At 44.3% G+C, this 22,681-nt stretch overlaps 1 protein-coding gene across 5 annotated transcripts in view; it reads right to left on the reverse strand.

Moving 5' to 3' along the window:
* Positions 1 to 463: 463 nt before the first annotated feature.
* Positions 464 to 22,681, reverse strand: part of CMPK2 (cytidine/uridine monophosphate kinase 2) — an 82,119-nt gene continuing 59,901 nt past the window's right edge. The window contains exons 8-9 of one of the 5 annotated variants that reach the window (XR_009209373.1): positions 3,326 to 3,430; positions 464 to 560 (exon numbers count right to left, since the gene is read on the reverse strand). The gene's annotated coding sequence lies outside the window, so the exon portion shown is untranslated. Of the gene's footprint in view, positions 582 to 3,325; positions 3,431 to 8,753; positions 8,858 to 17,319; positions 17,423 to 22,681 lie in introns of those variants that run through there. The other 4 variants (XR_009209372.1, XR_009209374.1, XR_009209376.1 and 1 more) reach the window with 4 other exon arrangements.

Consider the following 22,681-nt stretch of genomic DNA (forward strand, 5'->3'; position numbering starts at 1 on the left):
TGCTGAGACTCATTAAGCCTGTAGGAGATGAAAGAGCACTGCACCAGGAGTCAGAAGAGCCGACCTCACGTCCTGCGTGACCTTGAGGCATCCCTCATCTGGGCATCCACACTTGCAAAGGGAACGTCCTCACTCTGGCACTTCAGAAGGTGTTGCCGGGTACGGTAAGGAAGCAGATGCCAGGCACAGTGCAAACATCAACCCTCTGTTGAATGAAGAGTTCAATGAATAAGCAAAGAAATGAGTGCATTTGCAAATTATAAAATATTTAACAAATGTAATAAATCAGCATATCAATATAAGAAATTGGTATATCAGTGTAAGAACTGATTTTCTGATTTTATACTTGAATGAAATGGTAGATCAGTGCTCTATCATTATTCCTCAACTATACAGAAACAAACTGATGAAAACCAGAGAGAAAAAAACAGTGAGAAAGAGGAACCGCTAGGACATATCAGTGAAGATGCAGGAGAAGGGAAGGGGCCACGGTGTGTGGTGCTGGCTCAGTGTGTAGACCTGCGTGCGTGTCTTCCACGTAGCCTCTCACTTGCTCTGCACTGCAATGCAAGGTGGTAAAACTGCTTTGGTTTTAATTTTACATACAAGGAAAGTGAAATTAAATCACCTATGTAAAGTCACACAGGAAAAAGCAGGGAAACAGACAAGCTTGACCACGGATCCGTGGACCACCTTTTATACCTCCTTAAAATGTTGTGCTCCTCTGCCTCATGCATCTGCCCAAGGGAAGATGTTAACACATTTGAAAAATTTAGAGTACTATAGGAAGAGGTGGTTTTCTCACAGGCCAAGTTACAAATACAATGCCAGGAGAGAAAAAGAGAAGGGAGGAACCTCTCCTCCCTGTAAAAGCTCACAGTATAAACTCTAAAATGTCAAGAAGAGTTAGCTAAAATGGTGGCAAACACCACAAAAGGGACAATACAGCATTTGAGAAGAAAATTCAGACAGTAAGGCTAAAACTTCCCGCCAAGGATTACCTCATTTACCAACAAAGATTATGAAATCATTGCTTGAGGCAATCTGGGCAAACATGATGAAGGCAATTAAGAGGACTTAATCCATACAGCTTGAACTTTGCATGTCAGTCAGCGTTCTCCAGAGAAACAGAAGCAATAGGAAAGATAGAGGATGATATGGTTTGGCTCTGTTTCCCCGCTCAAATCTCACCTTGAATTGTAATAATCCTCATGGGTTGTGGGAGAGACCCAGTGGGTGGTAACTGAATCACGACGACAGGTTTTTCCCAGGCTGTTCTCATGATAGTAAGTCTCATGAGATCTGACGGTTTTATAAAGGGGAGCTCCCCTGCACATGCCCTCTTGCCTGCCACCATGTAAGATGAGATTTTTCTCCTCTTTGCCTTCCACCATGATTGTGAGACCTCCCCAGCTAATTAAACTGTGAGTCAATTAAGCCTCTTCCCTTTATAAATTACCCAGTCTCAGGTATGTCTTTATTAGCAGCATGAGAACAGACTAATACAGATGATAGATATGTAGAGATGGATAGATAAATAGATAGATAGATATAGACAGATGGATAGATAAATATAGATAGACTGATTGATTATTAGAAGGGACTCATGAGATCATGAGGTAATTTCATCTGAGTTCAAAGGCCTGAGTACTGATAAATGGGTAGAGGGCCGGGGGATGGGGCAATGGTGTAACTTTCAGTTGAGTCTGAAGGCCTGAGAATTGGGGAGATGCTGGTGTAAGACTCTGAGTTCGAAGGCCCAAGAACCAGGAGCTCGAATGCATAAGGAAGACAGAAGATGGATGACTCAACTTAAGCAGAGAGAGCAAACTCACCCTGCCTCTTCCTTTTTGCTCTAGCCAGGCCCTCAGTGGATTGCATGATGCCCATCCGCTTTGGTGAGGCTGGGTCTTCTTTATACAGTTCACCAATGTGAAGGTGAATCTCTTCTGGAAACACCCTCACAGACACACCCAGAAATAGTTTTACCAGCTATCTGGGCGTCTTTTAGCCCAGTCAAGTTGATACACAAACTTAGCCATTATACTTGGCCAATACCCAGATAGAAAGCATCTGTTCATGACTGTTCCTAGGGTTCTGTTTGGGATGAACATCTGCAGTGTATGGGAAGCCCTGACACATAGCCCTCCCCACAGTCCTGTGTGAGAGCACAGTGAGGAGGAAGCAGGGCGGCAGGATACATGCCAAGTGGTAAGGGAAGGCCCAAGGAGAGGGCCAGGGACAGGAAGTCTGCGTCTGCCACAGCTGGCTCCACACAGGGGCCTTCCGAGCTCACATGGTGATATAGTTTGAATACATGTTCCCACCAAATCTCATGTTGAATTTTAATCCCCAGCATTGGAGGTGGGGCCTGGTGGGAGGTAATTGGACCATGGAGATAGATTTATTGTAAATAGTTTAGCAATATCCCCTTGGTCCTGTCCTCACGATAGTCAGTGAGTTCTTGTGAGTGTATGGCACCTCCCCCATGCTCTCTTGCTGCTGCTATCACCCTGTGATGCACCTGCTCCCCATTCAACTCCCCTCATGATTTTAAGCTTCCTAAGGCCTCGCCAGAAGCAATGTCAGTGCTATGTTTTCTATACACAGCCTGTAGAATCATGAGCCAATTAAATCTCTTTTCTTTATAAATTACCCAGCCTCAGGTATTTCTATATAGCAGTGCAAACGTGACCTAATACACACCGGCTGAGGACTAGACCTCCACAGCCCATGTGTGGACATGCCTGGTCCAGATGGCAGCAGCCCAGCCAGGGGAGGGCCAGCCCCTCCCTAGTTGCACAAGGCCACATGCTGAGGGGCCCTGACACCCTGACCATGCCAAGACTTACTTTTCAAAAAAAACATACACAGCAGAAGCCCAGGAGCCTTGTCCCAGTGCCTCCTTCCATTGCAACTTGATCTTGGAATAAATTCTCAAGTCCCATTGTTCTCTCAGTTTCCCACCCCAAATAAACACCCCTCAACTCCTTCATAATCTAAAGCCCAAAGACCTAGGAGGATGGGTTATGTTTGCAGGAAATATGAAATCATGACACTGAGAGAGAAGCAAAGTAGAAAATAAGAAGGAAAAGAAGAGGTGCCCGCTCCCCCACTCTCTCCTCTCTCTTGCATCCCAAACCAGCACAGATGACTCCCGCATCTTTGAAGGTCACTTTCACATCTCTGGGCTTTGCTAAAGGACCACCCTCGGCAAATCCCTGCAATCCCTGTTCCTACTATCCCACTCCCTTTCTGCATCCCATATCTCCTCATTTCCAGATCTGAAGGATCCTTCAAGGCCCTGTTCAATCACTGCCCCTACCGTGAAGTTGTCTCAGTCTCTCTGATGAGAAACAGAAAGATGACATGGGCTTTGATTCCAACAGTTGCACTCATGGCTTGGAAACTCCTCAGACCGAAACTGCCTCTGCATAAGAAGATGATGACAGGACAGAGGTCTAGCACGGCTGACTCCCTCTCGTTTCTAGCCTTACAGGCTGGCTGTCCTCACTCATTCCTGGGTATAGACCAAGCTAACCATGGGAGGAATTTAGTTGATAGTTTAACCTGGATGCAAGGAAAACAGTCCCTCCCTAAAACTAAACCCCTCCTTGCTCAGTGAGTGAAAGCTAATAAAAGGCCACGAGATTAGGATTATGGGAGAGGCCTGAGATCTGCTCAAGTGTAGGCATAGTTTCTGTAATCCCTTACTGCTCAGGAGTCATGAGGCCAGAGGTCACGAGATCTGTGACTTCCCAATCGCTTCTACAGATAACGTCACCATTGTAGAACCTAAGATTGGTATTTTGAGATATTTTTTAGATTTCTACATTCTAGCAATCAACTCTATGATTTTTGCCTCTAGTAATCAACTATGAACCTGTGACTCATGACTCAACCAGTCCTGTGGTCTCCATCCAGAAGCTGAGGACCTCAGTACATGAGGACCACTTTCCACACCCCTATGACTGTCTCCCAGCCAATCAGCAGCACCCTGTCTACCAAATTAGCCATAAAAACCCAACCTCTGAGTTCTTGGAAAGGCTGATTTGAATAATAGACTCCAGTTCTTCCATGTGGCTGGCCTAGCATTAATTAAACTCTTTCTTTACCTCAGTACCATGGTCTCAGTGAATTGGTTTTGTCCATGCAGTGGGCAGGAAGAATGCATTGAGCAATGAGAACAACTCATGCAGGGATTACTATGTGCCTTAGTATTAAGTCAGTTAATTATTGTTGGAGCTCAGAAAGTGGTACCTCAGAAATGGCGCTTTCCCATGCTGAGAGGCCTGAGATGCTGCTTCAGAATCAAGGTCCTTCTAACATTGCCTTATTCACCCATGACCCTAGCAAGCACATGGAGGGATGGAGAGACTCCTGGAATGTCCTTATCTGATCAAGAAAGCTTCTTTCCAAAAGAAACACAATTGCTTTTTTTTCCTTCCTGAAATCTTATTGTTTATCTAGGAAAAGAAGACTGAGGAACGCAAAAGCACCTGGTTTCCGTGTCTCTAGCTCATTGAAATTCCAAAAAAAAGAATCATTTACAAGTTAATTTCTGTCCATTTATTCTCCGTAATAATTATTTGCTGCCCCTCAAAAAAAAGTCCCCATTCCCCATCTCCTCCTCCCCTTATGCAAAGGGGAATATAAGCTCCTGTTCCCATTGGGTTGTTGGGCAACCATTCTTTTGTGATTCTCCATGCTATGCACATTAAAATTAAGTTTTGTATGCCTTTTCTCCTATTAATCTGCCTTTTTAAAGTTGATGTTCAATGAACCTTTATAGGGCAAAGTGGAAGTTTCCCCTTGGCCCTACATTATCTAAACAACACTAGGAGGAATTATCATAATAAGTATTATTTAGATTCTAGTTTTGAAGATGAGGATCCTGAGCCAGGGAGGTTAAGTAACTTGCCCAAGATCACACGGCTAGCACAACTGAGCCAGGATGCACACGGCCCAGCCTCAAACTCCAGGCTCCTAATGCCTACACAGCACCACCCTGAAGCCTGCTGGGAGTTTCAAGATATTTTTGGATCCCATGTTAAGAAACGTTAGTCTAGCTTATTTGACCTAAGGTGCTATCCCTATAATTTATGGCGTTTTGTAAGAATTGCAGGAAATCATGTAGGTGAAAATACTTTGTAAATTATAAAATATAAATTATGACTGTTGTGGATCATCACTTTTTCCTTTGTACCTGGCCCTCATGGGACTCCTTTACATCAAGTACTCCTAAAGGAAGCTGCAGGGTTCCTCCATACCCTTGGTCATGAATCATAATCCCAGGCTATTTAAGGCATGTCAGTCTGACATGGTTCGGCTCTGTGTCCTCACCCAAACCTCACCTGAAATTGTAATCCCCATGTGTCGAGGAAGGGAGATGATTGAATTATGGGAGCAGTTTCCCCCATGCTTTTCTTGTGATAGTGAATTCTCAGGAGACCAGATGACTTTATAAGGCAGTTTCCCCTGCTCGCTCACCCACTCTCTCTCTCACCTGCCACCATGTAAAGAGGTGGCTCTTCCACTTTTCCCATGATTGTAAGTTTCCCGAGGCCTCCCCAGCTGTGCAGAACTGTGAGTAATTAAACTTCTTTTCTTTGTAAATTACCCAGTCTTGGGCAGTTCTCTGTAACAGTGTGAGAATGGACTAATACATAGTCCATCCTTATTCCAACCCTCTCATCTTCTATCCTTGCTCCTTTTTCTTCCATATCCATTCCTAGCTCTCCACCAAACCTTTCATGCAGCTCTACCTCGCATGTTGGCTCCTCTTGACAGAAGCTCTGGCTCTACCACCCAACAACACTGCTCCAGCCCCCACAGATCTACATACCCAGGTCCACGTACCCTCAAAACATTCACAGTGGGGCTCTCTTTGAGGTACTTGTACAGGGGACACCTAGATGACCACCACAGCTTAGCACGGTGATTCGCATGAAGTCATTTAGTATTGGTTGGATACAACTGTGGCCAAAAATGAGAGCCCTTAATAATTAGAGCAAGATGTTCTGCTGGAGTATGAATGTCTAGCTCATAATTTCTAATCACTAATAAAAATCTTGACAAATATCTCATATTGAATAGAGCACTGTGTTGTTATGATTTGGAAATGTCAGTCTCCATTGAATGCATTTAACACCAGGAAGATCCCTGGAGTCTTATTCTTTATAGCAGGATGAGCGTAATGAAGCCAGCCAGACTATGTCAGGAAGAGGACATCCTAATGCATCATGAAGAGTGGATGGCCTCGCTGTAGCCTCTACTTCCCCTTCAGCATTGCTCTCTAGAGGGGCTGCATGGGTAGTAGCATCCTGCAGAAAAGTCAGCTCATCTAGCTGCACACGAACCAACCCGATCCTCTTGCACATTAACTCAAGCCTGGAATTCCGTGGTGAATTTCTCACGGCATTAGCAAACCACTCAGGCATCTCTCCATGGAGTTACAACCCTATTGTGTACAATCGAGTATACATTACTCCTTATTTTCACATCAATAGCTTGGATAAGGCTATTACTAAAGCACTGGAGTATATAAGAGTTACATACTTAGGGGCAGAAAAAGCTGAACTGGGAAATTAAGATGCAAAATATGAGTGAGTCAAAGCTATATTTTTGTATATCTCAACTGGAGTAATTAGACAAATATGAAATGAGACAAATTGTCGTTTTATTTATTTCCATTTTTACTATCATCTAGTCAGCTTTTAATCTGTATTCACCTGCACAAAGTATGTGTTTCAGTGGTCTTATCTCTGCGAAAGGCAGGCAAACTGATGCTGCCTCCTACAATATCTAGTTTCCTTTCAAGAAAGAAGAGGGATTATTATTTGCCAATTAAAAATAAAAGAACAAGCCTTAGGGGCCAGACTGGGAATAAAGTGGAGATTTTCCCCAACATTTTAACACTTTTAAAAAAATGCCAATAATAATAACTGCCAGTTACTGAACTACTTGGGATAATATTTCAGAAAATGAAATATGGAGCAAGGCTGGCAGTTAAAATATAATCAATAAGGTTCAAATCCCACTCTATCATTAATTATATCTCTCTTAGACTCACTTCTTCATCTGTCAAATGGGGTCTGACATGGGGTTTTTAAAGAATTAAATGAGATGATCTATATGAAGAACTTAACCCACTAGATGGCACATAAGCACTTAAAGCTTGTTATTTTCAATTATTACTGAATTATTAATTTAGGCAAATCATAGTCTTTTTGAACCTCTATTTTCTTACCCACAAAATGGGAATAATAATACCTATGCCACAGTATTATTATGAGGACAGTAAATGGCAATGGTGGCAGCTGCTACTGTTAAGTGGGTTGAGAAGCCGGGCAGGGTGGCTCATACCTGTAATCCCAGCACTTTGGGATGCTGAAGCAGGAGGAGTTTAAGACCAGCCGGGGAAACATGGTGAGACCCCCATCTCTACAAAAAATTATAAAAATTAGCCAAGTGTGGTGGTGCATTCCTATAGTCCCAGCTACTTGGGAGGCTGAGGCATGAGAATCACTTGAGCCTGGGAGGCAGAGGCTGCAGTGAGTTGAGGTGACGCCACTGCACTCCAGGCTGGGTGACAGAGAGAGACCCCATCAAAAAAGAAAGAAAGAAACCATCCTGGCCAACATGGTGAAACCCCGTCTCTACTAAAAATACAAAAGTGAGCTGGGTGTGGTGGTGGGCACCTGTAGTCCTGGCTACTCAGGAGGCTGAGGCAGGAGAATCGCTTGAACCTAGGAGGTGGAGGTTGCAGTGAGCTGAGATCGTGCCACTGCACTCCAGCCTAGGCAACAGAGTGAGGCTCTGAGAAAAAAAAAAAAAGCAAGAAAGCAAGCAAGAAAGAAAGAAAGAAAAAAGAAAGAAAGGGAGATAAGTGAAGGGAAGGGGAGAGAAGGAGAGGGGAGGTGAAGGAAGGAAAGAAAGAGAGAAAGAAAGAAAGGAAGGAAAGAAAGAGAGAGAGAAGATAAAGTGAAGAAGAGAAAAAGTGGGTGGAGAGCTTAAGGCAAGCTTCCAGGAGGATGGAAGACTCTGGCGACTTGTTGAGGAAAGAGAAAGATACTGGTGTTCACCAAACAGGAGAGTGAGCATCCTGAAGAGTGCTCCGGATGCCTTCTCCAGCTATGATGACAGCACCTGAGGGTGGAAGGCAGGCCCTAGAAAGGGGCCAGAGAGAACCGGGATGCCAACATCATGGGACAGAGGGTGCGGCTGCAGCACAGCTTGGCAGGAGCAAAGAGATACAGTCAGAGAGGACTGGACCCACACTGGCCCGCAGGTGGCAGCCTAGGGAGACCCGCTGCCCGTGGAGAGGGAGCCGTCAGATGCTCAAGTTTAAGTTGATGGCTGAAGGAAGGCAATTACTAGAAGCAAAGTGAGCCAGTCAGCTATCCTGGAGATTCTGCAAATAAAGTGCAGGGTGAGATGAGGACAACAGCCTCTGCGATTTGTCACAGCTCCCCTGGAAGTTCCTTGTGTTACATCATCCCAGTGCTTCTCATTCAGTGGCATTGGTGACTTTAGTCCATAACCACCATTGTCCATGGAGTCATTGATCCATAGGTTATCCATAGAGCTATGTCCTCCTTGCTGGATAAATGCGCAAACTGCAGAACCACATTGAGTCACTGCTAAGGGAATGCCTCAGCTGAGGTCACCAACCCAGCCTGCTGTGGTGAGAAGGACCAGCCGGCAGTGCCAGGCCAGGCATGTAGGCCAGGAGTGTTGCATGAGGTCAGGTGCCAGGGCAGTGGTGTGGATGGTCCTGCTATGGTTTCCAGAATAAAATGAGATTTTGTTCTTTGATTTTCCACAGTCTGAAATAAACTCTTCAGAACTTTTAGGGCTGAGGCCAAAATAAAAGATGAGATAAAGTTACCATAGGCTTTCAATTCTGAGTTACAGCTTCACCACCAAACTGGGAAACTGGTGGCTACGAGCATCACTGGAGATATCTCTGAAAGCCGAGGGCACATTTCCAGCTCTGCTGGTCAGTTGCTGCCTACCAAGGGCTGCACTGGGCTCATTAACATCCTGCTCAGAAATGCCACTTGGCTGCAAAGGAAGAAATTGCATCCTCAGAAAATACCTTATGAAAGAGAAGGTTTCTGCTTCTCTCCATTTCTCTGCTAACAGAGACAGTCTTGAAAGGCTACAGGGAGGAGGAAGGAGGAAAGAAGGAAACACAGACAGGAAGAGAGATCATGTTGTATTGACACACGTTTCCACCAAAATTACCTGGTAATTTACCCTGGCAGTTAAAGAAAAGCATCTGTTTACTATCGCCACATCAAAATTTCCCCATGAGATTTGTCTGAATAATTTTGGGAGATGAAAACAAGGATATACAGCGGAGGCCTCCATCAGCCGTCAGTGCTGTGCCATGTCTCACCCACTTTTACATCCTGTAATTAAATCAGCGAGCCATTCAGACTGTCTCTGCTTCTAAATTACACGAAATGAGGATCTTTCCAATCACGCCTCACATTCAATTTGTGCTGTCACTCTCTGACTTGAGGAATGGTGAAGGAAAAAAGTAAAGTCCATCTGGGAATTTTATTTAACCAGGGAATGCCAACCGATACAAGAGACAGGGAGCTATAAAGTGTTTTAAATAGGGTTTCCCTAGTCTCAAGTCTTGCACAGATGAATGCAGGAAGAAAAGACTGAGGATCTGCTCTTTGAAGCACATATTTTTAAAGAATGGACTCCTACTTCATTTTCCACATGGCAAGTCTGTTATCCTCAGTAACAGACTAAGGTCTTTGCATGAATTATTAAAAATCGAGGGCAGAAAACTCTAGATAACTGCTTCAATTTGTCGATAGAGATGCAACTTGTGAACAGACCAAGAAGATCTGAGACAAAAATCAAGCAAAGAGAGATTCTATAGCACAGCACTTAGAAACAACAGGCCTGTTGGCTGCTCCAAACGTTAACTCTCCCACCTATTAACTGCATCACCTTAAGCAAGCTTCTAAACTCTGCTCTGTGACGCAATTCCCTAGCCTGTGAAGCAGCATGGGCGTGGTGGTCACTTATAAACCCTCCCTCCTGAGACCATGAGAACTCCAGTACAGTCAGTACACAAGGCAAAGACTCTACAAATATTCTCTATTGTTAAAGCTCAATTACTTGTGAGGTAAGTGGGAGAGTTGTGTAGGATTGTGAAAGGGCTTTGATTTTTTATACGGACAGTCCAGAGTTTAAAAGTTGTTTCTCCCACTTTCTGATCTGAGGCTCCCGAAAAAATAAAGCTTCTATACTTTATTTTTCTAAATTAGTAAAAAGGTAAAATGCTGAGGTGACGTGAACCTCCAAGGAGCAGTGTTAGTGGTTAAACAGACTGGTCAAAAGTTAAAGGATTAGTTCCTATTAGTACCTTTCTTCTTTTCTCCTTCATCAAATAGTAAACTGGGAAGAGCTAAAGCAGAGATCCATAGATCTCAGAAGATGTGAATGCATGCAGGAACGGTCTGCTTCTCACTCTTCATGTCAAATGAGAGACCAAGAACAGAGGAGGAGCTCACGCAGGCCCAGGCATGTTGCCCGGCACTACACAGATACAATAAGTCACCTTATTACAGGAGCCCTACAACACGACGCTCGTAAGGTCACTCAGAAGGTCTAAGGCATTTTGTTTGTCTCCTGCACGTTTCTGATGCCACAAATTATTAGGCAGCTCACCTGTAGATTTGCCAGCACTTCCCAGTCACACTCACTGATGTGCCATGAAACTGCATGGAGAAGAGACATTCCTGAACTGTGACACAAAAGAGCACAGGGCTGATTTGCAAGATCTTTCTACTAGCCATATGCTTCTTTTGAGTCATATTTCTGTGGATTTTAACAAAGAGCTATGCACTGCCCTTGAACCCTTGGTGGCGATCATCATCTGTGTCTTATTTATGTCTCTATTCCCAGGGAGAAACCCAGGGCCTGGCACATCACGGGTTTGCAATAGCTGCATATCTGGCTGTCATTTTCCCTGAGCCTCCCTGGTTCTATAGATATTTTTGCTGATTTTGTACATGTATTGGAAAAACCCCAGAGAAGCAACAGAAAAGCACTGTTCAGCTTCTCGCTGATGTTCTGACCACATGATTGTGATCCTACACAATCACCATGTGACTGAACTGGTTCCTTTATCTCAGCAAGTCTAATGGCAGCTGTTTGTTAAGTGCCTTCTCCTCTGTCTAATGCACTTTACATGGGTTGCTCCATTTAACTGTCACAACCTTCTGAAGGAAGCGGTGATATGATCATCCCCATTTTACACATGAGCAAGCTGTGGCTTGGGGCGGTGCATTTGCCCAAACTCACACAGTTAGCAAGCACCTGAGGCACCTGGACGAAGGAGCTGCCTTGTTTCCGCTTTATTACACAGGTTCCGTCATCTTATTTAACCTTCACAACAGTCCTGTTAAGTCGCTGTTATTATCCTAGTCATAGACGGGGCAGTGAGGGAGCCTTAAACACAATAGGCTGGAATTGGTACCCAGATCTTTTCACTTGAAAGCTTAGAATCTTTCATGCACCCCTCGTGGGCTGCTGTGATGAACTCCTGGCCTAGGACACACGTGCCTTATGGCCTGAGAAGGGCTCACCACAGCCATCTCCACAAAATAGAATCAGAGAAGTTCAGCGCTGGAGGGAGTATAGGCGATCATACATTCAATCCCTTTGCATTAAAAGTAAGGAAACAAATTATTAAAAATGCCCAGTCTCCTGAAACCCACCTTCCATAAAGAGAAGAAAATGGAACTATATGACGAAAGGCCGAAGATGGAACTTGTTGGTCTAAAATAGGAGTCAGAAAAGCCCAAAGCCTATCTTTGCTATGGCCCAAGTTAAACATGGTTTTTATATTTGTAAAGGATTTAAAAACAAGCAATCAAAAAAGACGAAGGAGAAGAATCTATGACGGAGACCTGATGTGGCCCACAAAGTTGAAAATATTCACTATCTGGCCTTTCACGGAGAAGGGATGCGGAGTCCCGATCTGAGCTATGGCTGCATGTTAGAATGTCCTGGGGGAAGTTTTATAACAAGCCCATCCCCTTTTTTTAAAAATTAATCAATAAAAACAAAAGCAAAACAAACAAAATATATGCCTATGCCCAAGTCCAGCTGGGGCCAAGTAAATCAGCATCACTAGAGATGGCAGCCCACGTGGTGACGCCACTAAAAGTTCCCGGGTGACCGTAATGCACACCCAGGATGGAGAAGAAAGACAAACGCCTCTTTAGGAAAAAGCTGCTGTTTTATTTAAGAAAACAACCAGGCTGGGCGCGGTGGCTCAAGCCTGTAATCCCAGCACTTTGGGAGGCCGAGGCGGGTGGATCACGAGGTCAGGAGTTCGAAACCATCCTGGCCAACATGGTGAAACCCCGTCCCTACTAAAAATACAAAAAAATTAGCCGGGTGTGGTGGCGGGTGCCTGTGGTCCCAGCTACTCGGGAGGCTGAGGCAGGAGAACGGCGTGAACCGGGAGGCGGAGCTTGCAGTGAGCTGAGACTGTGCCACTGCACTCCAGCCTGGGGGACAGAGCGAGACTCCATCTCAAAAAAAAAAAAAAAAAAAAAACAGAAAGCGACCTCAGTGGGCCTGTGTGGCAGTGAATGTCAAGGTCCACTGGGTCACATTGAGAAACGTTGAGAAAAAAAAAACGAACTCTTCTGATCATAAATAACAGAAACTGTTGCCTGCTCTCAGTGGAGATATTAGACAAAGGAGAAAACACACAGTGAGAGAAGAGAGGTTTTGAGAGAGACAGTCGGCCAGGATGTGATGGGGTCAGGCAGGCTCAGGAGAGAGCAGCTCAGGCAGGATGCCCTGGGGTGGATTGGACTGGATTTCTAGTGGTCGTTCGTAAGTTGTTGCCTGTTCTCTGACGGGGCCACTCTATGGCTCCCGAATGTCAGCAAAGTCTGTTTCTCCAAAGCCTGTGTTGGTGGCTCTTAACGAATGAGGGGAGCGAGGAGTAAAATGCTAGCTGTGGGCAGGGAATCAATGAGGTGAGTGGACAAGAATCCAGGGGCCTGAACACCGGCTACGAGAATAAGGTCATCCTCGGGCAGAAGGGGATGCTCCCCATAGGACATGGCTTCAGGCTTCAGTCACTGCATGTGGATCTTAAAGAAAGGAAATCTTCAGAAGATCAGGGAACATGGGAGTGGCAGACTCTGGGTTCACGTACATGAACCAAACAACTTACCTTTTTCCTGCAGCTCCCTATTCCACTTTCCCAACACATTTCAGCTTCCAGCCTCCCTGTCTTTGCTCATACCATTCCTCTGCCCATGATAGCACCCTTCTCTCAAATGATTAAAAGACCACTTTGCTTTAAAACCAGCTCAGCCTTCATCCTATGTGCAAGAGCCTTTCTAAGGCCATCTCTATATTTTCTCAGAAACAAAGGATATATCACTGTTTTCGAGATGCATTATGTTTATAGTTTTAGTGGTCTTAACTTACCTGTCAATGACACAGGGGCCTTCACTTATGCCTGGGTTCAAAAAGAGATGCTGAGACAACAAAGGAAGATGCTGGCACCCTCAGCATCCTCACCTGTCCCCTACTGCAGGCAGGATTCCGCCTGATGGAATCCCAGGTTTGTGAGCCTTAGTCACAGCCAACACATGATGTTTATGATCACATCACCAAGAAAGAGGCAGAAGGAGAGAATGAAAGTGAAACCCAATGAGAGCAGCAAGTGCAGAAGGGAGAGAAGGTGTCCAGCCTCATCTGTCTGGGGAAGCTAGGTGTGCATGCAGGGTCGGTGCAAGCATATTTGTTAGTCCCCTGCCACCGAGATAGAGGCCATCAGTTTCTACTTCTCAGAGATTGGCTCCAAATTTCCTATGCAAGATGGCCTTGGAAGAGGCAAACCGGTTGGAAGAGGGGGTTTGACATTATCACGGGGCTCTCTGCAGAAGACGAGAAAATGTCTACAATTTACATCAGAGAAAAATAGAAACAGGTGAAGATTGCTGTGGCTCTCTGAGCCTTTCAAGCAAGGTGATGAGCAGCTGACTTCGCTTAGGGGTAAAGGCCAAAGACTGAGCTAAACAAGTACATGCAAACGTGTTATCAAAACAGGGTGCAGGAGAGACTCTCTTAAGCAGAGGGGCAGAACCGATGGGTCTGAAAATCTCATCGCAGGGCAGGAACTGCAGATCAGAAGAGGGACAGGAATCCGACGGAAGCATTCTGGGCTGGATTCTGATGGGCTTCCTACATGTATTTTTGTGGACAGCATATGCCCTTTTAAAGACACTAAGCACAAAGAAAGAAGAGCCACAAACACCCGACCTGGGATGGGGCCTTTCTGCACTTTAGCACCAAAAATTTTAAAAATGAGAAACTTGGGGAGAGCAGATGACATTTATCAAGGTCGTACACTGCCAGTCCCTCCAGAAGTGCTTTACCTGTAATGTCCTTTAATTCTCACCACAGCCGAGTGCTGTGAGTCTTAGATGATCGACAAGACGTGGAAAGAAAGCAAAACAGAGGCCTGGCCTCGGTGGAGCCCAACGTCAAAGGCCAGAGCAGAAAGAGTGGTCGAGGGTGCAGGTCAGAAACAGAGGCTGGGCCCCAGCTGGCCAGGCGTGGTGGGGAAGGCATGGCTTCCTTAGCCTGGAAGAGCACATTCACCCACAGAGTATCCTGAGGTTATCGAAATTCCACAGGAGGCCCAGTGTCCTCTCTCCAAAGACCAACCTCCACCGCTCTTATGATTCTGCACCTATACGTCCTATAGGTCCAGAATTCTGAATTAAATGTTTTGCAGCTTCATGAGAAGAGCAGTGGAAAGAATGTGTTTCCTGCTCCCTCTAGCCAGCTTTAGCCTAACCCCGCTTGTATTGCCATTCTCCCAAGACTGTTCTCACGTCGTTGCGAGGTTGTGTCAGCTGAGTGACATTCAAACTGTTTGACATGTCATACTAAGGGAAAAAACCATGCCCATGATCCATTTTCCTGTCTGTTCTCACTTCCCAGGAAAAGCAAAATGAGAGGGGAGGAAGGAGACTGACTAGGTTCACACAGGTTCACCATGGGAAAGAATCCGAACGTGCGGCACATGCAGGCACATTGAGCATTGTCAATCACGTTGCCATGCTGGGCCCTGCATTAGAACACCAATTAGAATCCTCAGTAAATATTAGCACTTGACTAGCTTTAGCTTACCGATGCCAAGACTAGTTTCCTAGTAAGGAGTCTTTAGACTTGTGTAAAAATAGGACTCTAAGGAGGTGACTTCTGTAAAAATAGGAGTCTATAGGTGGAGAGGGGCACACGAATTACCCAGTTGCCTATTAGCCAGCTCCTCATAGTCTCTTAGCTCTCAATTCGATCCTTAGACTTAATTTTTCTCCTCTCAGCAACCAATTTTGTTCATCCCCTGAGATGAATTCAGCAATGCAAAACATTTGCAATCGCACACCTTTGTGTGTGTAAGATGTTAACAGAGAATGTACAATTGAACCAACCAGCCACTGCTTTCTCCCAATCAAGGCTACTATGATTTTTCTTGTCCTGTCTCACACAACCCTACCACCAGTGTGCACGTGTGTACATGCGCATGCACACACACCCACACATCAACACACAACCACCAATCACAGTGAGCTTATTTTGTATTTAGGTTTGGCTTTGACCTCATTCATTTTTCTAAGGCTGTAGTTTATATGCCAGCCATCTGCAGGCACAGGTCCTCACTGTTAAACTTCTGTTTTTCCCTTCCTAAATTCCTCAGGGAATGCTGGTCAAGCCTGGATCAAGGGTATATGTAGAAGACATGTCGACTGTTTCTGCCAAATAAAGAAATGGGAAGGTTTTGTAAATGCCAAAGCTAAAGCATGGTCCCAAACAATGGATACCATCAACATGAATCATAGAGTAATGATTAAATTATATTTTATTCTCAAAAAAGGCATGATAATGAGCTTTGAATACTACAAACCAATGGGATGTATCTGAACAAATGCTAAATAGAAAATTGAGGATGTATAAAAATCATGCAAAATAACACACATCCAATTATTAAATGATTGAGCAAATAATCTTCATGAAACTTAAAAATAGCTATGTGGAGTGGTCAGGAGATGGAATGTGGCTTGGACTCTCGAAGGTAAGAAGGCTTTCCGATTGCCCTCCATTTGCCCTTCATCATTTTACAAAGGTAGAGGTAGGGTGTGCTGATTGTGCTGAGTAACAGGTAGGGAAAGGGGATGTACATTTCAGTAAAAACACTTAGAGGATGGTGACCATGACCATCTAGTTAGATCCTTTCTTTCTTCCACAAATATGGATTAAGCAACTAGAGTCCCTAAGGCACAGCAGTAGCTGTGGAAATAGCTCCCTGGTAGAATAAGACTCCACCCAAGCCATGCCCCCATGGATAAGTGCTGTCTCACAGGCAGCAGAGGATGGCCCTCTGCTGAAGGAAGCTGAGGATGGTATCCCCAAAGAGAAAGCATTTTCTCCAGGCTAGGGGAATCATTTGTTAAAACTCTGAAACATGCCTTTTATGAAAATCGTAACCTTTTGGGGGGAACAGAGAGAACTTTTTTAAAGCTACAAAGGAGCCAGAACGAAGGAAGAGGAGATGAGAAATGAGAAACAGATTAGAGCAAGGAGCACAGTGTGTGTGCATGTGCCTGTGCAGAGGTGTGGAGGTGTTGAATAAATTACCTAAGAAGTTTGGGCTTCATTCTGGGTGCAATAGTGCATAAGAGATTAGGGGTCATAGCCTCTTTTGAGAAACTGATAAAACACTGATCTTTCTCCCAGGGGAAAAAATAGCATACAGACATCCTTGCAAAAATTCACAGACAAATTCACATTTTTCGCAGTGTCTCTGAAGCCCATGTATGGACCACATATTTATAAAAATACGCAGTGCAGAGCATTAAGCAAATAAGATTGCTAGCAGGAAATGGACACATCTTAAGATTAACATTATTTATTCATTACTGTGTGTGCAAAATTTCATTATTTATATACATTTACTAGAAAGTACTATAATATTTGTTATTATTACTCTACCCACTTAAAGTGAGATCTAAGGAATGATTCTATTCCTAATCACCTGAATTCAAGTTTTAAAAATCTGATTCTCACCAAACCTTCTCTGCAACACGATTACAATTGCACAAAAATCAAGCACCATGAAAATTGTAAGTTTTATGTGAATATAAAGAAATTAAAATAGTTGTCATGTGAGGAAGGTAAGATTACAGGAGATTAAAATATTTCCTTCATGGTGTTATGTATTTATTAATTACATATATATTTTAAGAATTCCTCAGGGTGGCTCTGCTTTTCTTGATTAAAAAATGTGGAAGAAAAAACAGAGCACATCTCTTCATGTCTTGCTCATCATTGTCCTCTCATCTATGGAATGTGACTAGAAAAAAAAATTAAAGCATCTTAAAGATCAAAGTGACATTTGAGGTCATCTTATCCAAACGCACTGCCCACAATAGACTCATCTTAGAAACATCCAGCATAGAGATCTCTGCTGATAAGTCACCCAGTTCAAATGCAAACTCTCCCTTGTTGAATGGAGACTGTGTTGAGCTGAAACTTTTGACCCTCAACTGTTGCATAAATTTGGCTTTATTCTTCCCATTGCAGCCACAGAGAACATGAGTATTTTCTTTTTGTTTTTTTTTTTTTTTTTTTTTTTGAGACGGAGTCTTGCTCTGTCACCCAGGCTGGAATGCAGTGGCGCAATCTCGGCTCACTGCAAGCTCCGCCTCCCGGGTTCACGCCATTCTCCTGCCTCAGCCTCTCCGAGTAGCTGGGACTACAGGTGCCCGCCACCACGCCCGGCTAATTTTTTGTATTTTTAGTAGAGACGGGGTTTCACCGTGGTCTCGATCTCCTGACCTCATGATCCGCCCGCCTCCGCCTCCCAAAGTGCTGGGATTACAAGTGTGAGCCACCGCGCCCGGCCGAGTATTTTCTGTATTGTTTTTTAAATAGTAATCTATCAGTTGTTTACAAATAGCTGTTAAAATCACCTCTACCTAGTCATCTAAGGGCCTCCTATGCAATATGTAAGCCAAAGTTAAATCAGAGGACTAGCCACCCTATTCCTCATTCTTGTCAGGCCCTCAGTTTCCACCATATTGATTTTACTATACTAATTATCAAAATGGGTGTATGGAGGCAGGTATATTCCCTAGGCAAATGCGGCCATCTTATTTACAGCATGAAATTTCAAGAGAACCTCCAAGTACATTTGACAAACAGCAGTGTATGCTGATGTAAATCAAAAGGACCAGTGGTTCTTTTAGTCCATGAGCAATTTTATTGGCATATTCTGAAATAGCTGGTCTTCTCTCTTTCTACTAGGCAGATTGCAAAAGCTAAAAGTCGGCATTTAAGGGGTCAGATTCAACATGAGCCATTCATAACATCACAGGCTATGCTGGGGCAGTACATCTACAGGGGCATAGCAAGGACATCATTGTCTCAGCCACCTCCTAGGACGCATGGAATACAAGTGACTGATAAAACTGAAAACTGCAGCCAAGGTGGTTCACACTGTTTCCCAGTCACTGTCAACTCTGTCCTTCTCGGAGTGCTTCCCATGCTGACTGAGGTCCAGGAACAGGGATGTGCTTGGGCAATCAGCCCCTTCTCCTCTCACTTCATCGCTGAGTGCATCACCCCGGTGCTTCCAAGCATAGCTCTGGCTGCTTTCTATGTTTTTTTTTTGTCTTCTAGATGCTTCTGGGAGGGATCCAACTTCACATCCAATGCCTCCTGATACTGCAGAAGCCTCTCAGGGAGAGAATGCAGGTGGGCCTGGAGGCCACGGTGGCTAATGACAGGCTTGGTTCCTGGAACCCAGGGCTGTGGCAACAGGAGCCAGAGGCATCCAATGTGAGCCAGAACCTTCTTGCAGGTGGATAGGTGGATCTTTGAGACTTTGAGAGAGACCAGAAAAGGCGAATGTGTCCTCAGGTAAAAGAGTAAGACAGAGTTGAGGGAGAGGGCAAAGTACAAAACCCAAAACAGGGGACACCTGGACATCAAGATGAGAACCAAAGTTAAGAAAGAGGCACAAGGAGTCAGTAATGTTGCTGGGAGGAGGGCTGAGATGTCTAAATGTTGTCCTTATTGGGTACAGACCACATGGTCCTGGGACAATGACCTGGACCATGAAAGGGATCCAGGTGGCCAGGACATGTCCTTCGCATGTGGCTATGTGACAAGCACCCCAGCTTTGTAACTTATCAGAACAGGGTTGCGATCACATCAACACCCTATGTTGGCAGTGTGGTTTTGGGAAAATCACTTCACTGAGTTTCATATGAAGATGGTACTAGCTCTGTGAGTTTTATCAAGATTGGTGTTAACATACACACAGTGCCTCCTGTAGTATCTGGCATGTAGCTGATGAGTGTATGTTGTCAGCATGTCAACATCATTGGTGTTGTCTTAAGGCTCGCTGTGTCCAAACTCAGCCCATTCTCCAAGTATGCCTTAGCCTAGTTCCTTCCCTAGAGTAGTCAGGATTTTCAGCTGCATCAGTCCAGTATTCAGAATTTTCTGGGAAACTCCTAATTACAAATACTCTACCTCATTGTCCCATAAATCAACTTATCTGTGCAGGTTTTCTGATTACTTGTTCAGAAAACAATTTCTTCCTATTCAAGGAACTTTAAGGACTACCAATTTTTTGGCTTTGTGTGCTAGAAGTCTACAGAGCATCCCTGGATGCTGCCAGCGTAGACAGTGCAATCCGACCGGGGTTATGCGTCTGAATTGATGTAGGTGGAGCTTTTATCTAGACTCGAGAGGCAGAAAGAAGAGGTAGGAGTTTGGGTTTAACTGAGAACTGGGAGTACAGAGAGGTGGTTGAGGGGGACTCTTGGTGGTTAGAGGGAAAGCCAGAGAAAGACAGATCTTTGCTAGAAATGTTATGAGTCTGGAAACAAGAAATACAGCTAGGGGCCAACCAATGGAGACTGGCACTGGGTCAGGGGAGAGATCATTCTTTTGCCTTAGCCCAGGTCCCAACACCTGCCTGGTACCCCTTCCACCTGGCTGGTGGCCTCGGGAGCACTTGGCTCATCTGCACAGACATGGGACTTATTTCCATGGGTACTTGATGCCAAGGCAGCAATAAGCCTCCTGCAAGGAGCTCCATGGATGGCAGGCATAGGCAGTGATGCAGGCCAGGAGACATGACAAATGCTCTTCAGAGCAACCCAAGGTGGTTGCTTAGCAATGTACAGGCAATGCTGGGGAGTCATGGCTGTGGCCACAGACCATGGAGCTGAAGATGCCAGGAATGATGATCATGATGAGGAGGAGGGGGAGGACTGGTGAAGAAGAGGATAGGATGTCTCAGTGTAGAAGAAGGAGTGCTCTTTTCTAGCCCTCAGTCATAGGTTCTGGAAAATTTAAGGAGAAATTGTTCTCACACTAAATTTGAGCCAGTAATCACAGTTTCTCATTGCCAGAAGGAGGCTTAAATTCATTCAGTTAATGACACATAAGCAGGATTGTCTATTCAAGTCCCCATAGAACTATGCATCTCTCCTTTACAAAGCAAGGAAACTGAGGCAAGAGGAGCTGAGGCATGTGCTGCAAGCTAAAATCACCATCCTGCATTCTTCAGTGGACCTCCCGTCCCCAGGGAGGGCTTGAGCCTGCACATTTAATCAATAGCTTGATAGATTTTCTTTCTCTGCTTTCAAAAGATATTATTTCTAGGCTGTGAAAAAGCACGGGAAATTTGCATTTCAATATAGAATGTTTTTTAACAACAATAAGAACCCTGCTCTCTTCAGACTAAGACAGCAGCCTGTTTTCCCCTTTCTGAATCAAAGGGGCCACTGGATAGTCATTGAAGACCTAGAGGAAAGCATCCCTCCCTCTCTAGCCCTGGGTAAAACAGTGAGAGCCTGCTCTAGGATACAACAAGTGGCCCCTATTGAGAGCCAGTAGCCCACAGCAAGGAAATTATCAAAAATTTAACTAATTTTGAGTTAAGTGTTTGAAAGACAATTCAGGATAAATTAATAAAGTGATCAAGTAGCCTAGGTTTTAAAATAGGATAAACATAAAGCCTAACATCAATTTTCTCTGCATAAAGATTATCTGTTTCCTTCTCTCTTCTCTCAATAGGAGGTGTGTGTCTTGCTGCTTAGCCTAACCTCGCCTTCCAGCCTTCTGGACCCTACCTGATATGGTGTGGCTCTGTGTCCCCACCCAAATCTCATCTTGAATTTGTAATCCGTATTGTAATCCCCACATGTTAGGGAAGGGACCTCGTGAGAGGTGATTAGATCATGGGGGCAGTCCTCCCCATGCTGTTCTCATGATAGTGAGTGAGTTCTCATGAGACCTGATGGTTTTATAAGAAGCCTTTCCCCCTCTTCACTCGGCACTTCTCCTCATGATAGTGAGTGAGTTCTCATGAGACCTGATGGTTTTATAAGAAGCCTTTCCCCCTCTTCACTCGGCACTTCTCCTTCCTGCCGCCATGTGAAGAAAGATGTGTTTGCTTTTCCTTCCACCACGATTGTAAGTTTCCTGACACCTCCCCAGCCCTGTGGAACTGTGAGTCAATTAAACCTCTTTCCTTAATAAACTACCCAGTCTCGGGTATTTCTACACAGCAGCGTGAAAACAGACTAACACACAATCCCTCTCCACTGCTCCTCAAGACCAGGCTTCAACTCTTCTCTTTCTGTTGCTCTCCAGGCTTTTTCCCTTTCTCAGCTCCTTTCTTCTCACTTTGCAAACTTTATGCAAATTTTCCCCATCCATTGGTTAATTTAAAAAATAAAGAATGAAGATCAACCACCTTTTATTTTGCCTTGGTCTTCTTCCCCCTCCTTCTTTCTGATTCTAGGAAAGCAGTCAGAAAATAGAAAACCCACCCTCAGTCCCCTAACTCCAAGCACTCTCTACCACCCTCCTCTTCCCTCTCTAGATTTCATTATTCCACTTCTGAAAGTGCTACACTTTCCTCCCTGCTATGTTGAGTATTTCATTACAGCTTAATCATCTCAAAGCCTTGGGTTAAACTGACTCTAACACAGAAAGAAAAGGTTAATAAGCACAGACATGATAATTGCTCTTATATCTATCCACGTGCAATAAGTCATGCTGCAGCAACCAAAACTGAGAGAGAGAGGTGTTCTGCTGAGGCTGCCAGAACACACCTAAAGGGAAGTCCAGTGTCAAGGAAACCTATTAGAATGATTATATTAGTGGTAAATGGAATGCAAATGACAAGGTCTTAAAAAAAGATGAAGTCAAGCACTCTCTGATGAACACAAGCCACTTTTGAAGGAAGGATGAAAGATCTTGAAGTGAAAAATAATAATAACAATAATGCATCTTTAGGAATCAGTCATTGCAAGGGCAAGGTATGGGGTATCTCACTAACCATCAGGTTAGTCAAGATTCAAACAGGAAAGAAAAACATTGTTAGAGTCTAGAATTTGATGGGTGCCAAGATACAAGCTAAGGCTATCAACACAGGCAAGAATCTGATGAATTTCACCAATGTAACCAAGCATGGAATAATCTATTTCCCAAATCACCTAATCATTTGCCCAAACGTATAAGAAGTATCATTGTCAATATCAGTTTACCTAAAATATTATGTTGATTAATAGAATAAATGGGGATTCCT

This window comes from Hylobates moloch, unplaced genomic scaffold, assembly GCF_009828535.3.
Source record: "Hylobates moloch isolate HMO894 unplaced genomic scaffold, HMol_V3 SCAFFOLD_13, whole genome shotgun sequence".
NCBI lineage: Eukaryota > Metazoa > Chordata > Mammalia > Primates > Hylobatidae > Hylobates > Hylobates moloch.